We start from the raw sequence: 19746 nt of genomic DNA, 5'->3' as shown, positions 1-19746 counted from the left end.
CAAAGGAGATCCAAGAAACAGAACAATGACAGGAACAGGATTGCTTTCGCAGCAATCTTCAACCAGAGGTGCCAAGTGAATGATCCTCCAGTGCTCTCCAGCATTACAGATAAAAGTCTTCAGCCAATTCGATTCACTCCACATGATGTCAACAAACGGTTCGAGGTCCTAAAAAAACAGTGGATATCATTGGCAAACTCTTTGGTATTTAGAGCCATACCTGACACATAGGAAGATGGTCATGGTTGTTGGAGGTCAGTCATCTCAGCTCCAGGACATCTCTGGAGGAGCTCCTCAGGGTAGTCTCCTTCACCCAACTACCTTCAGCTGCTTCATCAATGACCTTCCCTCCACAAGGTCAGAAGGGGGGATGTTCACTGATGATTGCACGATGTTCAGCACCATTTCCAACTCCTCAGAGATTGGAGCAGTCCATGTTCAAATGCAATAGGATCTGGATAATATCCAGGCTTGGGCTGACAAGTGATAAGTAACTTTCAAGTCATACAAATGCTAGACTCTGACTGTCACCAATAAGAGACAATCTAACCAGTGTCCCTTGACATTCAGTGGTGTTACCATCAACGTGTCCCCCACGATCAACATCCTGGGAGATGATAGCCAGCTGAAACTCACCAAATAAACACCGTGGCTACAAAAGCAGGTCAGAGGCTAAGAATACTGCAGCAAGTACCTCCCCTCTTGTCTCCTGAAAGCCTGGCCACAATCTACAAGGCACAAGTCAGGAATGTGATGGAATATTCACCACTTGCCTGGATGGGTAAAGCCCCCAACAACACTCAAGAAGCTGAACACCATCCAGGGCAAAGCAGCCGCTTGATAGGCACTGCATCCACATGTAACCATGCCCTCTCCCACCGACATTCAGCAGCAGCAGTGTGCACTATCTACAAGATGGACTGCAGAAATTCACCAAAGATCCTCAGACAGCACCTTCCAAACACAACCATTTCCATCTAGAAGGACAAGGGCACCAGATATATGAGAATACCATTACCTTCAAGTTCCCCTCCAAGCCATCTTGATTTGAAATGTATTGTGTCCCTTCACTGTTGCTGGCTCCAGATCCTGGAATTCCCTCCCTAATGGTATTGTCCGTCAACCTACAGCAGGTGTACTGCAGCAGTTCAAGAAGGCAGCTCACCAAAAGCCTTCTCAAGGGCAACTGAGGATGAGCAATAAATGCTGGCCAGCCAGCGATGCTCACATTCCACAAAATGAATACATTTTAAAAAAAAACTTGTCATGTTGTAGCTAAACCTCCACTCATGATGAAAGCAGCATCCTTAATTCCTCTCCCAGTTTTTGAGGAACCATTCAGTTGTGTAGAGGTGTGTCCAGCACTGAGTGTAACAGAAAGGGGATGAGAAAAAGTGTGAGAGCCAAAGAGAATTGGTCAATTCCCAAAGTGAACTTCCTTCTGTGAGGTGAACAAACTCAGAGATATTACAGAATTCTGACACTATTTTTGTATCTGGAGAAAGATCAACAGAGGGACAGAATGAGATTGCTCAGAGAATACAAAGAAGTTTGTGTGAGGAGTGGTTGAGGCCTGTATTCGGTCTGTACTCGATGGAGTTTAGAAGGATGAGGGGGAATCTCAGTGAAACATACAGTATACTGAGAGGCCTGGATAGAGTAGACATGGAGAAGATGTTTCCACTTGGCAGAGAGATTGGGACCTGAGGGCACAGCCTCAGAAGGGGCCATCCTTTGGAAGTGAGATGAGGAGGAGATTCTTCATCCAGAGAGTGGTTAATCTGTGGATTGATCATTGCTGCAGAGTGCTGTGGAGTGTATTTAAGACAGATAGATAGGTTCTTGATTGATAAACCAATCAAGGGTAACAGTGAAGGCAGGAGAATGGGGTTGACAAACAAATCAACTATGATAGAATGGCAGAGTGGACTCGATGGGCTGAATAGCCACATTCTGCACTGATACATGGTCTTTAAAAGATACACTTGGATGGGTCACATTAATTGAACATGATGTGGAGGTAGGTAATTCAGATCCAATAAAACAAAACCCATTTTGGTTAAACCCAGAGAAACTAGCCAACGTAACAAAGGAAGCTAAATGTTTATTTGAGAATCAATTGATTGATTTGTCAGAGTAATTGGAGTTCTCCCATGTTGGAATTGAGCAAATATCCCAATCATCTAAAACCCTGGATTTTTAAAATGTGTGTTCTGGACACACCTCTACACAACTGAATGGTACCTCAAAAACTGAGAGATTAATTAAGGATGCTGCTTTCATCATGAGTGGAGGTTTACCTCCAACTTGACAAGTTTTTTTTAAAATGTATTCATTTTGTGGAATGTGAGCATCGCTGGCTGGCCAGCATTTATTGCTCATCCCTAGTTGCCCTTGAGAAGGCTTTTGGTGAGCTGCCTTCTTGAACTGCTGCAGTACACCTGCTGGGCTGAGCTCTGGGATAACACAGAGACACGGAGATGGCTGCCTGGAACCATTGTTCTGCCGGGAATTCCAGTTCACACCTCAACCCTTAAAGAGACACCAACCAGACCTCATTCTCCAGACTGAACCTCACTTTTCCACCTCAGCATACTAACACAGACATTTTGGAACCTGTACAGATACTGGACATTCAACACTATCAATATTTATTCACAGATATATTGGGCAGGCAACATCAATCAAGATACATTCACACATACTCTTAACTGTCAGGAAGCCAACTGACCCAAAGGGAACACCAGAACCACATTGGACAATACAGATCTGAGGGGAGATAATGGGGCACACAGTCTGTATAACAGACAGCCCTAATCTGAGGGTGAGCCTTTTCAACAACAAGTTTCTGAAGGAACAGCTTCAGCAAGCCCCAACATGCAGCTTCAGAACCAAGAACCACAGAGGCTGTACAGAGAAGCTGCATCCAGGAACCAAACCAAGAGCATCATCGCAACAAAGGACACCCGAGAGCAGGAACTCCAACCAAACGCTATCTGAACAAGACCTTCCAGAGACAGGCCTGTTCCGATCACATTCCCAGATACTTTCACCCCATCCCTACCCCCCTCCCATTTATCTCTCAGCCCCCGGCCCACGTCTTATTCATGATGAAGAGCTTTTGCTAGAAACTTTGATTCTCCTGCTCCTCGGATGCTGCCTGAACTGCTGCGCTTTTCCAGCACAACCCTCTCAACCCTGATCTCCAGCATCTGCAGTCCTCACTTTCTCACAGACCTGTCCTGAGCCAAGAGAACCTCATCAACAGGACACATTTTAAACCTGTATTTTCCTTGGTGCTGAGCTGAAAATCCTGAGACCCCAAAGTTTTCCTCTGAGCTCGCAGGGAGGGGATGGTGGCTGGTGACAGTGCATTGGGGCCCCAAGGGTAGGGAGCCTGATTAAAGTTTGTGTGATTCAAACTGTTTTGATTCAAATAGTAGAAAGTGAGGACTGCAAATGCTGGAGGTCAGAGTCAGAAAGTGAGGCGCTGGAAAAGCGCAGCAGGTCGGCAGCAGCCGGGGAGCAGGAGAATCGATGTTTTGGGCAGAAGCCCTTCATCAGGAACGTTGGGAAGGACAACTTGCAGAACATTTCTGGGACACATACACCAAACAACCCCACCACCCTGTGGCCGGACACTTCAAATCCCCTTCCAACTCTGCCAAGGACATGCAAGTCCTGGGCCTCCTCCACTGCCAACTCCAAGCCATTCAAAGTCTGATTGGATTTGATTAGATTTCCTGCAGTATGGAAACAGGCCCTTCGTCCCAACATGTCCATACCAACCTCCCGAAGACTAACCCAACCAGACTCATTCCCCTCCCCTATATTTACCCCTGACTAATGCACATGACACTATGAGCAATTTAGTATGGCCATTTCATCTAACCTCCACATTTTGATTAGATTCGGTTCCCTAGAAGTTGGAAACAGGCCCCTTGACCCAACCGATCTGTACTGACCATCCAAAGAGTAACCCACCCAGACCCATTTCCCTCTGACTCATGTACCGAACACGGCGGGCAATTTCGAATGGCCCATTTACCTGAGCATCTTTGGACTATGGGAGGAAACCGGAGCACCCGGAGGAAACCCAGACACGGGGAGAACGTGCAACCTCCACACAGACAGTCGCCCAAGGCTGGAATCGAACCTGGGTCCCTTGTACTGTAAGGCAGCAGTGTTAACCACTGAGCTATCATGTCTAGAAGAAGAACGCCTCATTTTCCACCTTGGGACCCCCCAACCACACGGCATCAATGTTGTTTTCACAAGTTCCGTTATCTCCCCTCCCCCCACCCCCAACCAATATCCAATCCTCCAACTAGACACCACCATCTTGAACTTTCCTATCTATCCATCATCCATCCCAACTATCTGCTCCACCATCCCTTCTGAACTATCACTATCAGCTCCCCCCCACCTGCATCTACCTATCCCCTTCACAGCTACTTTCCTCCACCACCCGCCCCACCCTCCTATTGATCTCTCAGCCCACTTCCACTTCCCCACCCTTCCTGAAGAGCTAATGCCCGAAACATCGATTCTCCTGTCCCTCAGATGCTCCCTGACTCTGGCTTCTAATAGTGTATAACCAGTGTTTAATTTGGTAATGCATTTAATTACTGTTTTCTGTATAATGGATACTGTTAATTTCACTGATTATTACATTTGCATTTGCTCCTGTATTAAACTTACCTTTTGTGTTGAATAAACGCAGAAATTCTTTTGCCCTGAAACACCCATCTACTGCCTTCTTCATTTGACATTTTTAAATAAATCCAGTGGCAGAACCAGGGATCTGGGGTTGCTTCTACCCATCAAAAAATCACCAAATTACTGATCATAAACTAGACAGGGTACCCTGATTGAACTGTGAGAGTAATTGGAGTTCACTTGTAGTGTTGGTTCTGAAACCAAATGTTTCAATTAGATTCTGTGTAGACAGTAGGAAAGTGAATGTTGTCACAAAGATGGATTTGTACCCTATTCCCAGGACAGGAGATTGCATTGATAGGATAGGTACTGTGTCATTCTTATCCAAAATGTTTTTGTTAAAAGTACCACTGACAACAAGAGCAAAGGAAATTTCTGCATCTGCTGCATTCTGGATCTTTGTATACAATTGAAAACGCAAATACATTCTCAACATTTTGGGATGACAGGGTATAGACTGACAGCAGAACTGAAGAAACTGGCTTTATAAGGGAAATGTTTTTGGAAAATATATGGGGAGAAATTCTGATAAAGCCTCAGGATCCAATAATCTACACCTCAGATTACTTCAGGAAATGCCCAAAATGTTTGGAAACATTGATGTTCAAGATCCTATACATTCTGGAATAATTTCCACTGACTGGAGAGTTGCTAATGTAACATCACCAATTAAAATGGGAGGGAGAGAGAAACTGGACATCTTAGACCAATCAGTCTGAAAATACTCAAGTCTATTATGAAAGATTTAATCACTGAGCACCTGGAAGACAGTGACAGGATTAGACAGTGTCAGCATGGTTTGTGGAAAGGGAAATCACGCTTAACAAATTGACTGGAATCGCTTGAGTATGTAAAGAGCGAATTTGTCAAAAAGGAGGCAATTGATGTGGTATATTTGGAACTTTTACAAGGTTTTTAATAAATCCCACAGAAGAGAGTATAAAAAATTAAGATTAATGGGACTGGGGACAGTGACTGACATGGATAGAGAACTGGTTGGCAGGCAGGAAACAAAGAGTAAAAATAAAGTGGAATTTTTCTGAAAGGGTACCACAGGCCTGGATCCAGCTATTCACAATATTTCTTCATGGTTTAAATGAGGGAACGTAAGAGTAATATCTCCAAGTTTGCAGATGACACAAAGCTGGGTGGGAGGGGGAGCTGTGAGGAGGAAGCAGAGATACCTCAGTGTGATTTTTGGAGATGTTGAGTGATGGCAGATGAAATACAATGACGTTAAATGTGATGTTACCCAGTTTAATAGCAAAAATTGGAAGGCAGATTATTATCTGAATGGTGATAGATTGGGAAGGGGGAGGTGCAATAAGATCTTGGTGAATGTGTTTATCAGTCACTGAAAGTCAGTGTGCAGTTCAGCAGGCAGTGAAGAAGATAAATGATATGTTACCTTTATAGTGAAAGGATTCGAGTGCAGGAACAGGGATGTCTTGGTGTAATTGTCTGGGCCTTAGTGAGACCACACCTGAAATATTCAAACCAAAACTGGTTCAGTGACAGGAGACAGTGGGTGGAGGCAAACAGTTGTTTGTGTGACTGGGCCCAGTGTGCAGTGGGATCCACAGGGATCAGTGCTGGGTCCCTTATTGTTCAGGATGTATTGAAACAATGAAGATGAGAATGTGAGAGGTGAGGGGTGGGGGTGAGTGGATGATGACTGAGTTTGTAGATGACATGAGGTTTGGCAGATGGTTGACAGTGAGGAAGATGGTCTTAGGTTACAGGGGGATCGAACTAGATTGGTCAGATGGGCAGATCAGAGTCAGATGGAACTTACCCCTGATAATTGTGAGGTGATGAACCTTGGGAGATGTAACAGGTGAAGAAGGTATTTATGAAGTCAGATGTGATACTTGCCTTTATCATTTCAGGTACAGATGGAAGACCAGGTCAGATATGTTGGAGCTATAAAGAACTTTGGTTAGGCCACAGATGGGGTACTGTGTGCAGTTCTGGTCACCACGTTATCAGAAGGCTGGGATTGTACTGGAGGGGGTGCAGAGGATAGTCACCAGGATGTTTCTTGGGATGAAGCATTTCAACGATGAAGAGAGGCTGGATAAACTCGGGTTGTTTTCTTTGAAGCAGAGAAGGTGGAGGCGGAGCTGATAGAGGTGTATAAGGGTATGAGAGGAATGGGCAGAATGAAGAGAAAGCAGCTGTTACCCTAACTTGGAGTTGGCACACCTTCACTGTGAAAGATAGGAGCTTTAGAGGGCATTTGAAGAGCAGGTTTCCACTCAGAGGGTGGTGGGGGTCTGGTTTGCATTGCCTGGGATGGTAGTTGAGGCGGAAAATCTCACAATCTTTAAAAAGTACTTGGATGAACCCTTGAAATATCATAACATTTACAGCTATGGCCCTTGTGTTGGAAAGTTGGATGAATGCAGGTTTCGTGTAGTTTAGCTGGTACAGGTTCAATGGGCCGAACGGCCTCTTCAGTACTGTGTGAATTTATGATTGTATTGTGTGCAGTTTTGGTTTCCTTATCTGAGGAAGGATGTTCTGGCTTTGGAGGGAGGGCAGTGAAGATTTACCAGCCTGATTCCTGGGGATGACAGCACTTAGATCTGATGAGAAACTGGATCAGTTAGGATTATATTCACTGGAGGTTAGAAGATTTAGGGGAGTCACATTGAAAACTCTAAAATCCTTCCAGGACAAATGTTCCTGATGACTGGGGAGTCCAGAATCAAGGACTACAATTTAAGAATGCAGGAAAGGCCATTTAGGGCTGAGATGGAGACAAAGTTTTATCATTCAGTGAATGGGAAGCATGTGGAAGTTTCTGTCACTGAAAACAGTTGAACCCAAACCAATGAATGTTTTCCAGAAAAAAAGCTACGCATAGATCTTCGGATGAAAGGGATCAAAGGTTACGGGGAGAAAGCAGGAACATGCGACTGAGTTGGATGATCAGCCATGATCATATTAAAATTGGAACAGGCTCGAAGGGCTGAATGGACAACTCCTGCTCCTAGTTTCACTGTTTGAGAGACTGTTCATTAACGTGGAAACATATTGAGTTAGAGAAAAGCATTTGCCTTTGGTCAGGAATTAATTTGGAGAAAGGAGACAGAGTGGAGGGATAACGTATGTGTCCTCCAATGAGCAAGAAGTGAATAGCGGTGTCCCCAGGGATCTGTGCTGGGACCACAGCATTTCACGATATTTCTCAATGACTTGGATGAAAAAACAGGGAGTCATCTGTCCAAGATTGCTGACCACACTGAGTGAGGCAGCTAGGAGGAGGTTACAGAGATGGGGAGGGTGGATGGACAAGGAGGGACTTCAGAACAAGGATGAGAATTTGAAAATCGAGGTGTTTTTGGACCGGGAGCCAATGTTGCTCAGTGAGGACAGTGGAGGATGGGGATGGGACTTGGTGTGAATTCGGATACAGGCAGCAGAATTTGGGATGAGCTGAAGTTTACAGAGGGCAGTGGCTTTGATGTGGCACGGTATAACATTAGAATGTTTGGAGTCCCAAAGCAACGGCTGAGATTTTCAGTGAGTGATCTCTGTGATTTGGAGGGTTTGTCGGGCTCAGATCAGCCTCAATGATGCGGCCAGGATTGGAAGGAATCTGATACGAAATAAAAGCTGAAAAAGCTGTGGTTGTTGTAAATGAGGAACAAAAACTGAAATTGCTGGAAAGGTTCAGCAGGTCTGGCACCATCTGTGGAGAGAAAGCAGTTAACATTTTGGGACAAGGGAACCTTCTTCAGAACTGTTCTGACGAAAGGTCACGCCTCCCGAAAGGTTAACGCTACTTTCTTTCCCCAGATGCAGCCAGCCCTGCTGAAGTATTCTGTTTTTGTAAAGAGTCTGGTTGAGCAGCAGACAGTGCTCAGGGAGAGAGATGGAGTTTGTACCGGGAGCTGAAAAGGATGGCTATAATCTTCCCAATGTGTTTCCCAGTGAGCCTGGCTCCTCAGTCCTGACTGCTCTTAGCTGCTGTGATTGTCACTGATTGGACACTTATTATTAGAGATTCTGACCACAGCAGAAAGCCCCAGTGTAAAAAATAACTGCAAAGACTGTCAGATCACAAGGTTGAAACTTCACCGAGAGAGGAAGTGAAAGAAGGAGCTCGGAGCAGCTGGACATTTGTTACTGAGACGGGAGAAAACTGTGAACCGTCTGCACTCTCTGGAATCTGACAGCACATAAGAACATTAAAACCAGGAGCAGGAGCAGGCTGTCTGGCCCCTTTGGGCTGCTCTGCCATTCAGTAAGATCATGGCTGATCTTTTCATGGCCTCAGCTCCCCCTTACCCAACTTTTCACCAAAACCCTTGATTCATTCACTGTTCAAAAAATTACCTGCCTTAGCTTGAAAATCATTTACTGACGAAACCTCAACCACTTCACTGGGCGAGGAATTCTATACATTCAGAACCCTCTGGGTGAAGAAGTTTCTTCTCAATTCAGTCCTAAATCTGCTCCCCCTCGCACAGGAGGAGACCATTTAGCCCATCTTGTCTGTGAGTGATCCAATTAGTACCAATGCCCCCCTCTCCCCCCATAACCCAGTAAATCTTTCCTTTTTAGCTTGATCTCTAGTTGCCTCTTGTAGACCTGGGTGCACAGCAGAGACTGCCCCTAAACTGGGCTCCAAATTGGCATCTCATTCATTCACTGGGAGACAAACTGCCTGGGCTGGGAAATGGAGCTCAGGACCCTGAACATTCTCTCCCTCCTCCTGACGGACACTTGATGATGAGGGATAGTTCCAAGGAGCCCTACAATACACACTTCCCCATTCTGTGTGTAAAAGGCTGGAGCCTGCCAGCAGGATATTCAACTGCAGAAGCTATCATCTGTTTGATCAATTCTGACCACCCCAACTCTCCATAACCCTTTTAATCATTATTGATGGACAATCTCCTCCTTGGTGTGAGACAGGGAAGGGACGAGTCTGTTGCAGACAATTTTGAATTTACAGACCAAAGGTTGAGGAAGATCCAAAGGGACATGACAAATACATTAAGGACAAAAGGGTAACTAGGGAGAGATTAGCGCCGCTCAAAGATCAGCTCGGTGGCCTTTGTTTGGAGCTGCAGGAGATAGGGGAGATAGTGAGCAATTATTTGTGGAAAAGGAAATGGGTGATATAGAATGGAGGGAAATAGATGGTGACGCCTTGAAAAATGTCCACATATCAATGGAGGAAGTGCTGGATGTCTTGAAACGCATAAAAATGGATAAATCCTCAGGATCTGATCAGGTGTCCTGGAGCACTCTGTGGGAAGCCAGGGAAGTGATTGCTGGGCCTCTTGCAGAGATATTTGTATCATCAATAGTCACAGGTGAGGTGCTGGAAGTTGGCTAATGTCGTGCCACTGCTTAAGGAAGGTGTTAAGGACAAGCCAGGGAACTATAGACCAGTGAGTCTGATGTCTTGGTGGGCAAGTTGTTGGAGGGAATTCTGAGGGACTGGATGTACCTGTATTTGCAAAGGCAAGGACTGATTAGGGATAGTCGACATGGCTATCTGCCTGGGAAATCAAGTCTCACAAACGTGATTGAGTTTTTTGAAGAAATAACAAAGAGGATTCATGAGGGCAGAATGGTAGACATGATCTAGATTAGATTAGATTTTACAGTGTGGAAACAGGCCCTTCGGCCCAACAAGTCCACACCGACCCGCCGCCCACCCATTCCCCTACATTTACCCCTTACCTAACACTACGGGCAATTGAGCATGGCCAATTCACCTGACCCTGCACATCTTTGGACTGTGGGAGGAAACCGGAGCATCCGGAGCAAACCCACGCAGACACGGGGAGGACGTGCAAACTCCACACAGTCAGTCGCCTGAGGCCGGAACTGAATCCGGATCTCTGACGCTGTGAAGCATCAGTGCTAACCACTGTGCCACCGTGGACTTCAGTAAGGCGTTCAACACGATTCCCCATGGGAGACAGGTTAGCAAGGTCAGATCTCACCGAATAAAGGGAGAACTGGCCATTTGGATACAGAAATGGCTCATAAGTAGAAGACGGAGGGTGGTGGTGGAGGGTTGTTTTGCAGATTGGAGGCCTGTGACCAGTGGAGTGCCACAAAGATCATTGCTACTTTTCATCATTTCCATAAATGATTTGGATGTGTGTTTAAGAGGTCGAGTTAGTAAGTTTGCAGATGACACCAAAATTGGAGATGTAGTGGACAGTGAAGAAGGTTACCTCAGATTAAAATGGGATCTTGATCAGATGAGCCAATGGGCTGAGGAGTGGCAGATGGAGTTTGAGTTAGATAAATGCTGCATTTTAGGAAAGCAAATCTTAGCAGGACTTATACACTTAATGGTAAGGTCTTATGGAGTTTTGCTGAACAAAGAGTCCTTGGAGTGCAGGTTCATAGCTCCTTGTAAGTAGAATCGCAGATAGATAGGATAGTGAAGGAGGTGTTTGGTATGCTTTCCTTTATTGGTCAGAGTATTGAGTGCAGGAGTGCAGGTCATGTTATGGCTGAACAGGACATTGCTTGGACCAATTTTGGAATATTCTGTGCAGCTCTGGCCCCATTCCTTTTAGAAGGATGTTGTGAAACTTGAAAAGGTTCAGAAAATATTTAAAAGGGTGTTGCCAGGTTTGGAGGATTTGAGCTATAGGGAGAGGTTGAATAGGCTAGGGCTGTTTTCCTTGGAACGTTGTAGGCTAAGGAATGGCCTTTTGGGGGTTTACAAAATCATGAGGGGCATAGATAGGGTAGATAGACAAAGTCTTTTCCCTGGGGTAGGGGAGTCCAGAACTAGACAGCTTACGTTTAGGGTGAGAGGGAATGTATTGAGGGGCAACTTTTTCACGCATCGGGTGGTACGTGTATGGAATGGGCTGCCAGAGGAAGTGGTGGAGGCTGGTACAATTACAACATTTAAAAGCTATCTGGATGGGCATATGAATAGGAAGGGTTTGGAGGGATATGGGCTGGGTGCTGGCAGGTGGGACGAGATTAGGTTGGGATATCTGGTCGGCATGGATAGGTTGGACCAAAGGGTCTGTTTCCGTCTTGTATATCTCTCTGATTCTATGACTCTAAGCTGGGAGAGTAGGGATGTGGGATGAGCAGGAATAAAGGTTTGTGTAGCCAAGGGGCTGATGTAGTGCATAGATGATCACTCTTGTGGAGATTAAAATAAAATACCTCGTGATGGAAATGATTTGGGGTTTGAAGTTCCAATATGGAGGGTCCAGTGGGAAAGAGACCTGTCCTCACTGCTGTCCATTAGACATTCCAATGGGATAGAGGCCCATGGTTACTGATCTCTGTTGGATGGCCCAGTGGGAATGAGGTCCAGGTTTATTGCCGTCTGTTGGAGAGTCCAGATGGAAGGAGGCCCATATTTACTGATCTCTGTTGGACGTTCCAATTGAGTCCCATGGAATTGGAATGTTGTTATTTCTTTCAGCAGTTGGAATCTTGGTATTTATTATAAAAGGACTGGATTACAGAAATAAAGAAATATTGTTACAATTCTGTGGGGTATTGGTGAGACCACATCTGAAGCATTGTCCAGATGAAGGATATGGTAGCACTGGATACAGTTCAGAGGATGTTCACCAGACTGATTCCTGGGGTGAAAGGGCTGTCGTATGAGGAATGATTGAACAGATTGGGCTTTTACTCACTGGAATTCAGTCACATGAGGAGGGATCTGAGAGAGGTATATAAGATGCTAAAGGGGATTGATAAGTCAGACATGGAACAGTTGTTCCCTCCTGTGGGACAGTCGCGAAAAATAGGTCATAGATATAGAGTGGGTGAGGTAGGTTCAAACTGCGATGAGGATAAACTACAATGGCACGGTGGTGCAGTGTTAGCACTACTGCCTCACAGTTCAGGGAGCTGGGTTTGATCCCACCCTTGGGCAGCTGTAGAGTTTGTTGATTCTCCCCCTATCTGTAGGGGTTTTATCTGGGTGCTGCTCTCACAGTCAAAAGATGTATATACTAGGAGGATTTGCTTTGCTAAATTTTCCATTGTGCTCAGGGATGTGTAGGTTAGGTTCGTTAGTCATGGGAACTGTAGCGTTACAGGGAAAGGGGAAGGGGATGGGTCTGGATGAAATGCTCTTTGAACGGCCGCTATGGACTTGTTGGACCAAATGACCTGTTTCCATACTGAATGGATTCTGTTCTATTGTAACTCATTCTCTCAGACGGTTGAGAATCTGTGGAAATCACTGCCCCCAGACCGCAGTGGAGGCAGAATCAATCAACAAATTCAATAAAGAAACAGATATCTTTCTGATGAAAAGCAGGACAGGGGGCAATAGGGAGCAGTCTGGAAAATGGAGATGAGGATAAGATCAGGCAAGATCAGGGCTTGAAGGACTGAATTATCTCTTCCTGCTCCTCATTCCAAAGTTGGAGGGAAGGAAGCTGACCGTGTGATAGGTAGATGGCGGTATGGGTAATGGTGATAGCTCAGAGAGGAGGGTAGAGAGGATAGGTGGGAAGGAAGATTGACAGATGGGACAGGTCATGAAGGAACAGATGGGACAGTGCCAAGTTGAAAGGTTAAAACTGGGATAAGATGGAGAGGGGGAAACGAGAAACCTGGTGAAATTCACATTGATGCCGTGGAGTTGGAAGATCCTGAGGCGGAAGATGAAGCGTTCTTCCTCCAGGTGTCGGGTGGCTCGGAAGCGGTGATGTAGGAGGCCCATGACCTACATGTCCTTGGCAGAGTCGGAGGCAGAGTTGAAGTGTTTGGCCGGAGGCGGTGAGGTTGGTTGGTGCGAGTGTCCCAGAAACGTTCTCGGAAACACTCTGCTAGTAGATGTCCTGTCTCCTCAATGTAGAAGAGACTGCATTGGGAGCAATGGATACAGTAAATGACATGTGTGGAAGTGAAGGCGAAACTTTGATGGCTGTGGAAGGCTCCTTTGGAGTTTTGGAGAAGGAGAGGAGAAGGGATTGGAACATGTTGTGAATGGACAGGACGGGTCAGTGGGTCAGAGCCTGTCCTGTCCCTTCAGCTCACACTGATGGCCTGAAGATCTCCTCTCTCGGCTGGGCATTCATGGAATGAGGTTTGTGTCCAAACCAGTCCTCAGTGAGAATAGGCCAACAGCACAGAACTGCCCTTCATTTGGTAAGAATATGTCTGTCTTCCTGAGAGAGACCAAAGCCTGGTCAATGTGGGAAATGGGACCTTCCTCCAGGAGAAGACATGCTTCTGGGGTCAAGGGTTAACATCTATTGGTGGGACAGAGCAGAGGGAGATTTACCCTGTATTTAACTGTTACCACCTGGGATGCTGTGGGAAAGAAAGAGAGAGGGAGATAGAGTAAGACAGAGACAGAAAGAGAGAGAGGGAGAGGAACAGTTGGAGAGAGGGAGAGAGAGAAGGACAGGGTGTGAATGAGAGAGAGAGGTAGAGTGGGTCTGAGGAAATGTAAGATGAGCAAAGGTAGAGAGGGAGAGAGAGTTAGAGGGAGGTAGAGATGGTGGGGTTGAATAATAGAGAGAGAGAGAAAGAGAGAGAGAGAATGAGATAGAGGATGAAACAGTGTGACTGAGGGAGAGGAGAGAGAGAGAGAGATGCAGAGTAGGTGTGAGACTAGGAGTAAAGAGAATCTAGTAAAAGAGACAGAGAGATAGAAAGGTTCTGGTCACCACATTATGAGAAGGATATGACTATACTCGAGGGGGTGCAGAGATTTCTCCGCTTGCTGCCTGGCCTGGAGGGTCTGAGCTATGAGGAAGGATTGGAAAGGCTGGAGTTGTTTACCTTGGAGAAGTGAAGGTTGAGAGGGGACCTTATAAAGGGCTATAAGATTGTGAGGGGCAGAGACAGAGTGGACAGGAAGGTATTTGTTCCATGAGTAGAGGAATCAATACCCAGTGGCAGAGATTGAAGATAACACAGACATACAAAAAATAGAAACAGGGAGCAGGAGTAATGTTCTGGTTAGGGTCCGGGTTAGGGTTAGTGTTCGGGTTAGGGCTAGGGTTTTGGTTTGGTCCTGTGAGGCTGCTCTGTCATTCACTATGATCCTGGCTGATCCTCTCCCTCAATGCCAAGGTGGGATTAGCATTGATGACTTGTACAAGTCGATAAATGCTGTTATGTCATTGAGCTTCTGATTGAGAGATAGACAGAACACACAGAGAGAGAGAGAGCATGTACACGTTGTGAGATTGAGTGAGAGAAGGCGAGGCATTTAACTGCTGCCCAAGGACTCAGTGTTCCAATGTCCTGGAATAACGCCTGTTATAGAGATCAGTTAGAGAGTGACTGGAGGGAGAGAGACAAAGATGGAGTGAGGCAAAGAGAGATTGAGGGGATGAGTGAGGAACCAAGTTGTGATGGAGAGTAATGGATGATAAGAGAGAGAGAGAGAAAGACAGGCCAACCAACACAGAAGGAAAGGGAGATCAAAAGAAAAAGAGGTAGAAAGTCAATAAACAACAGGATTATATTCAAGCGAAAGGTGAAAAAGAGATAGAAGGGAAAAAGGTGGGAGGAACCAGGGAAGGATAAGACAGAAAGACTAAACAGGAAGAGTGAGGAACTGACATATCTCTCTCTGCCTGATGCAATTTACATACTGAGGAACACCCAGTCAGACTCTGACAGGCTGCAGCTTTATAAAGCAGAGCCCAGTGAAGGGAGACTTTATCAGGAACCAGGCACAGGGACAGGAGCACACACCATGATTTCACACATCCAGCTGATCTGGCCCCTGGCATTCTGTGTCGCAGTACAAATCTCTCTCCTTCCACCTTGAATCTTTCGCTGCTCTCCATTTGACTCCAATTCCACTGACTTGTGATTGAAGGAAAATTTCTGAAACCAGAGGAATGCTCCCTGTGACAGCTCTGACTTCACTGTGTTTCTCTCTGACCCCTCAGGTATCAGTGGGGACATCATCATGACCCAGTCTCCCCCGGTGCTGTCAGTGGGACTGGGCCAGACTGCAACCATCACCTGTAAATCCAGTCAGAGTGCCAATGCTGATGTTGAATGGTTCCAGCAGCGGGAAGGACAGAAACCCTCTCTCCTGATATATGATGCAACAACTCGATTCACAGGAGTCTCCAGCAGATTCACCGGGACACAAGTATCCAGCACACATTTCACCCTGACAATCAGCAACGTTCAGAATGAGGATGTCGCTGATTATTACTGTCAGCAAAGTAGGAGCTGGCCTTGGCACAGTGATGCACAGTTATACAAAAACTTATATACACATAGTCCCACTGCCTGTACTGACACATCCCACTGTTATATATAATGTATAACAATGGACACACAGTTCCACCTCTTGTACTGACACCTCCCACACTTGTATATATTTAATATATAATAGAGAACACACACATACACTATCTATATTGACAAGTCCACAGTTATAGATAAATGGAACTGAGCAAATTACCCCATGCAGGGATTGTCACTGTCCACTACACACTCCAGTCCCTGTGGTGTCCACCGCTCACTGAAGGCCTCAAGTTTCCCTCTTACAATCCATGGTCACATGTGAAGAGCAACTGCAAGATTTAACATCAAAATAAAAAGTTCACAAACCTCCTGAACTCCGCTGGACTCAAGCCAGAGAGAGTGTGTGTGTGTGTGTGTGTGTGAGAGAGAGAGAGAGAGAGAGGGGGGGGGGGGGGGGGAGAAAGAGAGAGAGAAAAAAACAGAATGAGAAAAAACAGAAAAACATGAATGACAAAGAGAAGATGAGAGTAAGTGAGAGACAGAGAGAGATAGGGAGAGGGTGAGAATGACAGAGGAAAACAGAGAGCAGAGGGTTTTGTACAGCCTCTGCACTGGGAGCTCTCACTGTGGCTTACATTCGGTAAAGGAACCAAGCGCAGACTGAGTGAGTAAACCCTTTAAATACAAAACTTGCTAAAACACAAATGCTGAATAGTTGAAGGCGTTAGTGGGGAGCTGCAGTGAATGAAATGGTTGATTGAGGAGCACTGTGTCTAACAGGGTGTCCAGCTGTATCTCTTTAGTCCCATTGCCCCCTTTGAGCAGCAAGATATATGTCAGTCAGTTTTACTCACCGTGTGGAGGAGCTCTGTCCATTTGCAGCCTGTGGTCCCATTCCTGCAGCATGGAGTGAAATCAGTGAGTAGCCTCCTGTCAGTCTCAGTGTGACAGACACGGGCAGAGTTTGATGTGAGCTCTGGCTCCCTGTCCCAGTCTCTGATCGCACTGACCTCAGCAGCAGCAGCAGCAGCAGGAGCACAGTGAGACACCGAGCTCCTACTTTCCCCAGCTTTAACTCTGTTCAATCACACACTCATACAATTGTTACAGTGCACAAGGAGGCCATTCTGCCCATCCTGTCTGTACTGGCTCTCTGAATGAGCAATTCACTGAGTGTCATTCTCCTGCCTTCTCCCTGTCACCCTGCACATTATTCCTTTTCAAATAACAGTCCCATTCCCTTCGGAATGTTTCAATTGAAGCTGCCTCCACCACACTCTCAGGCAGTGCATTCCATACTTTAACCAGTCACTGGCTGAAAATGTTTTTCCTTGTCTCACTTCTGCTTCTTCTTCCAATTACTTTCGATCTGTGGCTCTCGCTCTCGATCCTTTAATGAGTGGTAATATTTTCTCCTTATTTAATCTCTGCAGACCACTCCTGATGTTGAATTTCTCAAACAAATCTCCTCTCAGCCTTCTCCAAGGAAGACAGTCTGAACTTATCCAATATATTTTGTTAACTGATGTTCCTCATCCCTGTACCTTTCATGGGAATTTTCTTTCACGACATCTGCAACATATTCACATTGTTTATGAAATATAAACCTTTTCTATTCCCCGTAGTCGCATTTGCCTGCATTTGGCTTATTTCCTATCCTTTTTTTCTCTTCCCATGTACCTTTTCAAATGCCTTTTAAATGTTTTAATCATTCTTGCCTCTCCGACTTCCTCTGGCAGTTCATTCAATACCACTCTCTGCCTGAAAGAGGGATACCTCAGGTCCCTTTTGAATTTTTCCTCTTTCATTTTACACCTCTGCCCGCTAGGTTGGACTAAACTACCCTGGGGAAAAGACCTTAGCTAGTCACATTATCTCTACCCATTATGATTTTATAAATCTCTAAAATGTCACCCTGCAGCCTCTGAGCTTCCAAGGCAAGTAGCCCCGCCTAACCAGCCTCTCCTTCGAATGCAAACCCTCCAATCTCGGTGACATATTTGTCATCGTTTATACACTGTTTCCATTTGAATGCTATCCTTCCAATAGCAGGGTGATTGGAAACGTGGCCTGACCAATATCTTGGGGAGCTGTAACATAATGTCCCAACTCCCATACCCGATGAAGGCAAGTGCACCAAATGTTTTCTTCACCACCCTGTCTACACATGACACCAGGTTCAATCCTCAATGTGCCTCCACCCCTTGGTCTCCCTGTTTGACAACACTCCCCATGGACCCATAATTAACTGTGTAAGCACTGGCCTGGTTTTTGTACCAAAATGCAACATATCGCTATTATCTCAATACATAATGTAAATGTACTCTCAAATCGCCTTCTTCACTGACCATGAAACCGCCAATTTCGGTGTCATCTTCAAACTCACAAACTATACTTCCTACATTCTCGTTCAATTTGTTTCTATGAATGACGAACAATGATGAACCTGGAAGCAATCCTTTTGCTTGTCACAGACTTACAGTCCGAACAACAACCCTCTACCACCACACTCTGTCTCCAACCATTAAGCCAATTTTGTATCAATTAACCTGCTCTCCCTGGATCCCATTTGATCTAACTTACTAACCAGTTGTCCATGCAGGAAATTGTCAAAGGCCTTGCTAAAGTCCATGTAGACAATGTCTACCACTCTGCCCTCAGCTATCTTATTGGTCATATCCTCAAAAAAATGTTGTAAGACACATTTTCCCACTGACAAAGCCATGTGGACTATCCCTAATCAATCCTTGTCTTTCCAAATGCATTTAGATCCTGTCTGTCAAAATCCCCTCCAACAAGTTACCATTATCAGACTCACGTGTCTATAATTCTCTGGGTATTCCTTGAAGACCTTATTAAATAACAGCTCAACATGAGACACATTCCAGTCTTTGAACACATCACCCGTGGCTGTTCATGACACAAACATCTCCACAAGGGGCGTCACTGTCTCTTCCCAAGCTTCCCACAAAGTACTGGGATGGAGCTGATCAGGTCCTGGGGATTTATCTATCTTCATGAGTTTAATGAACAGATTACTGCACCTCGTCTTCTGTGATATCGACTCTTCTCAAGGCATCAACATTTATTTCCCAAATGCCCTTCACTTCCATGTCCTTCTCAACCGTAAATACTGCGGCAAAATATTAGATTGGTAACTCATTCATATTCGGTTTTAAAATAAAATATGAAAAATTCTAAGAGTGAAACTTGGAGGTGATCCATGTGAAATGATCCATGATCATGACTTTATGCTGGATTGTCCATTGTCTTTTTCCACTGTCCCCCGAAACCTTATGATACAATGATCATTCTTCCCTAAATGTCCTCTCACTGTCAATTGATCCACTTGGATCTCCTCATTCCCAAGATCCAGTTACTGTCTCAATTGATATTCTGACAATTAAAATCCCCTAATGTTTGCACCTCTCTGTAAATTCCTTGCAGGTTTGTTCCTGTTCATCCTTCCCACTAGTCGGTGACCGACAGACTGCAATGAAAACACTGATTGCACCTTTTTATTCATTATCTTGAACCAAATCAATTCTGTCCTTGACACCTTTGAGACAACTCTTTCTCCAGCTCTGCACCGATCTCCTTAATCAATCCCACACCTCTCACCCTTTCCCCCCTTTCCTATCTTTCCTGAACACCTTGTATCCAGGAATATTTAACAACCAGTCCTGTCCTCATTTGAACCTCATCTGTTAGAGCAACAACATCAGATTTCCACTTGGTAATCTGCGTCTGTAACTCCCCAATCTTATTCCCACACTCCGGGTAGTCCCATACATGCACAGTCAGCCAGATTTAGAATTTATTGCTGGCTCTCTC

Source organism: Chiloscyllium punctatum, chromosome 7, assembly GCF_047496795.1.
Source record: "Chiloscyllium punctatum isolate Juve2018m chromosome 7, sChiPun1.3, whole genome shotgun sequence".
Lineage (NCBI taxonomy): Eukaryota > Metazoa > Chordata > Chondrichthyes > Orectolobiformes > Hemiscylliidae > Chiloscyllium > Chiloscyllium punctatum.
This window is presented reverse-complemented; position numbering follows the sequence as displayed.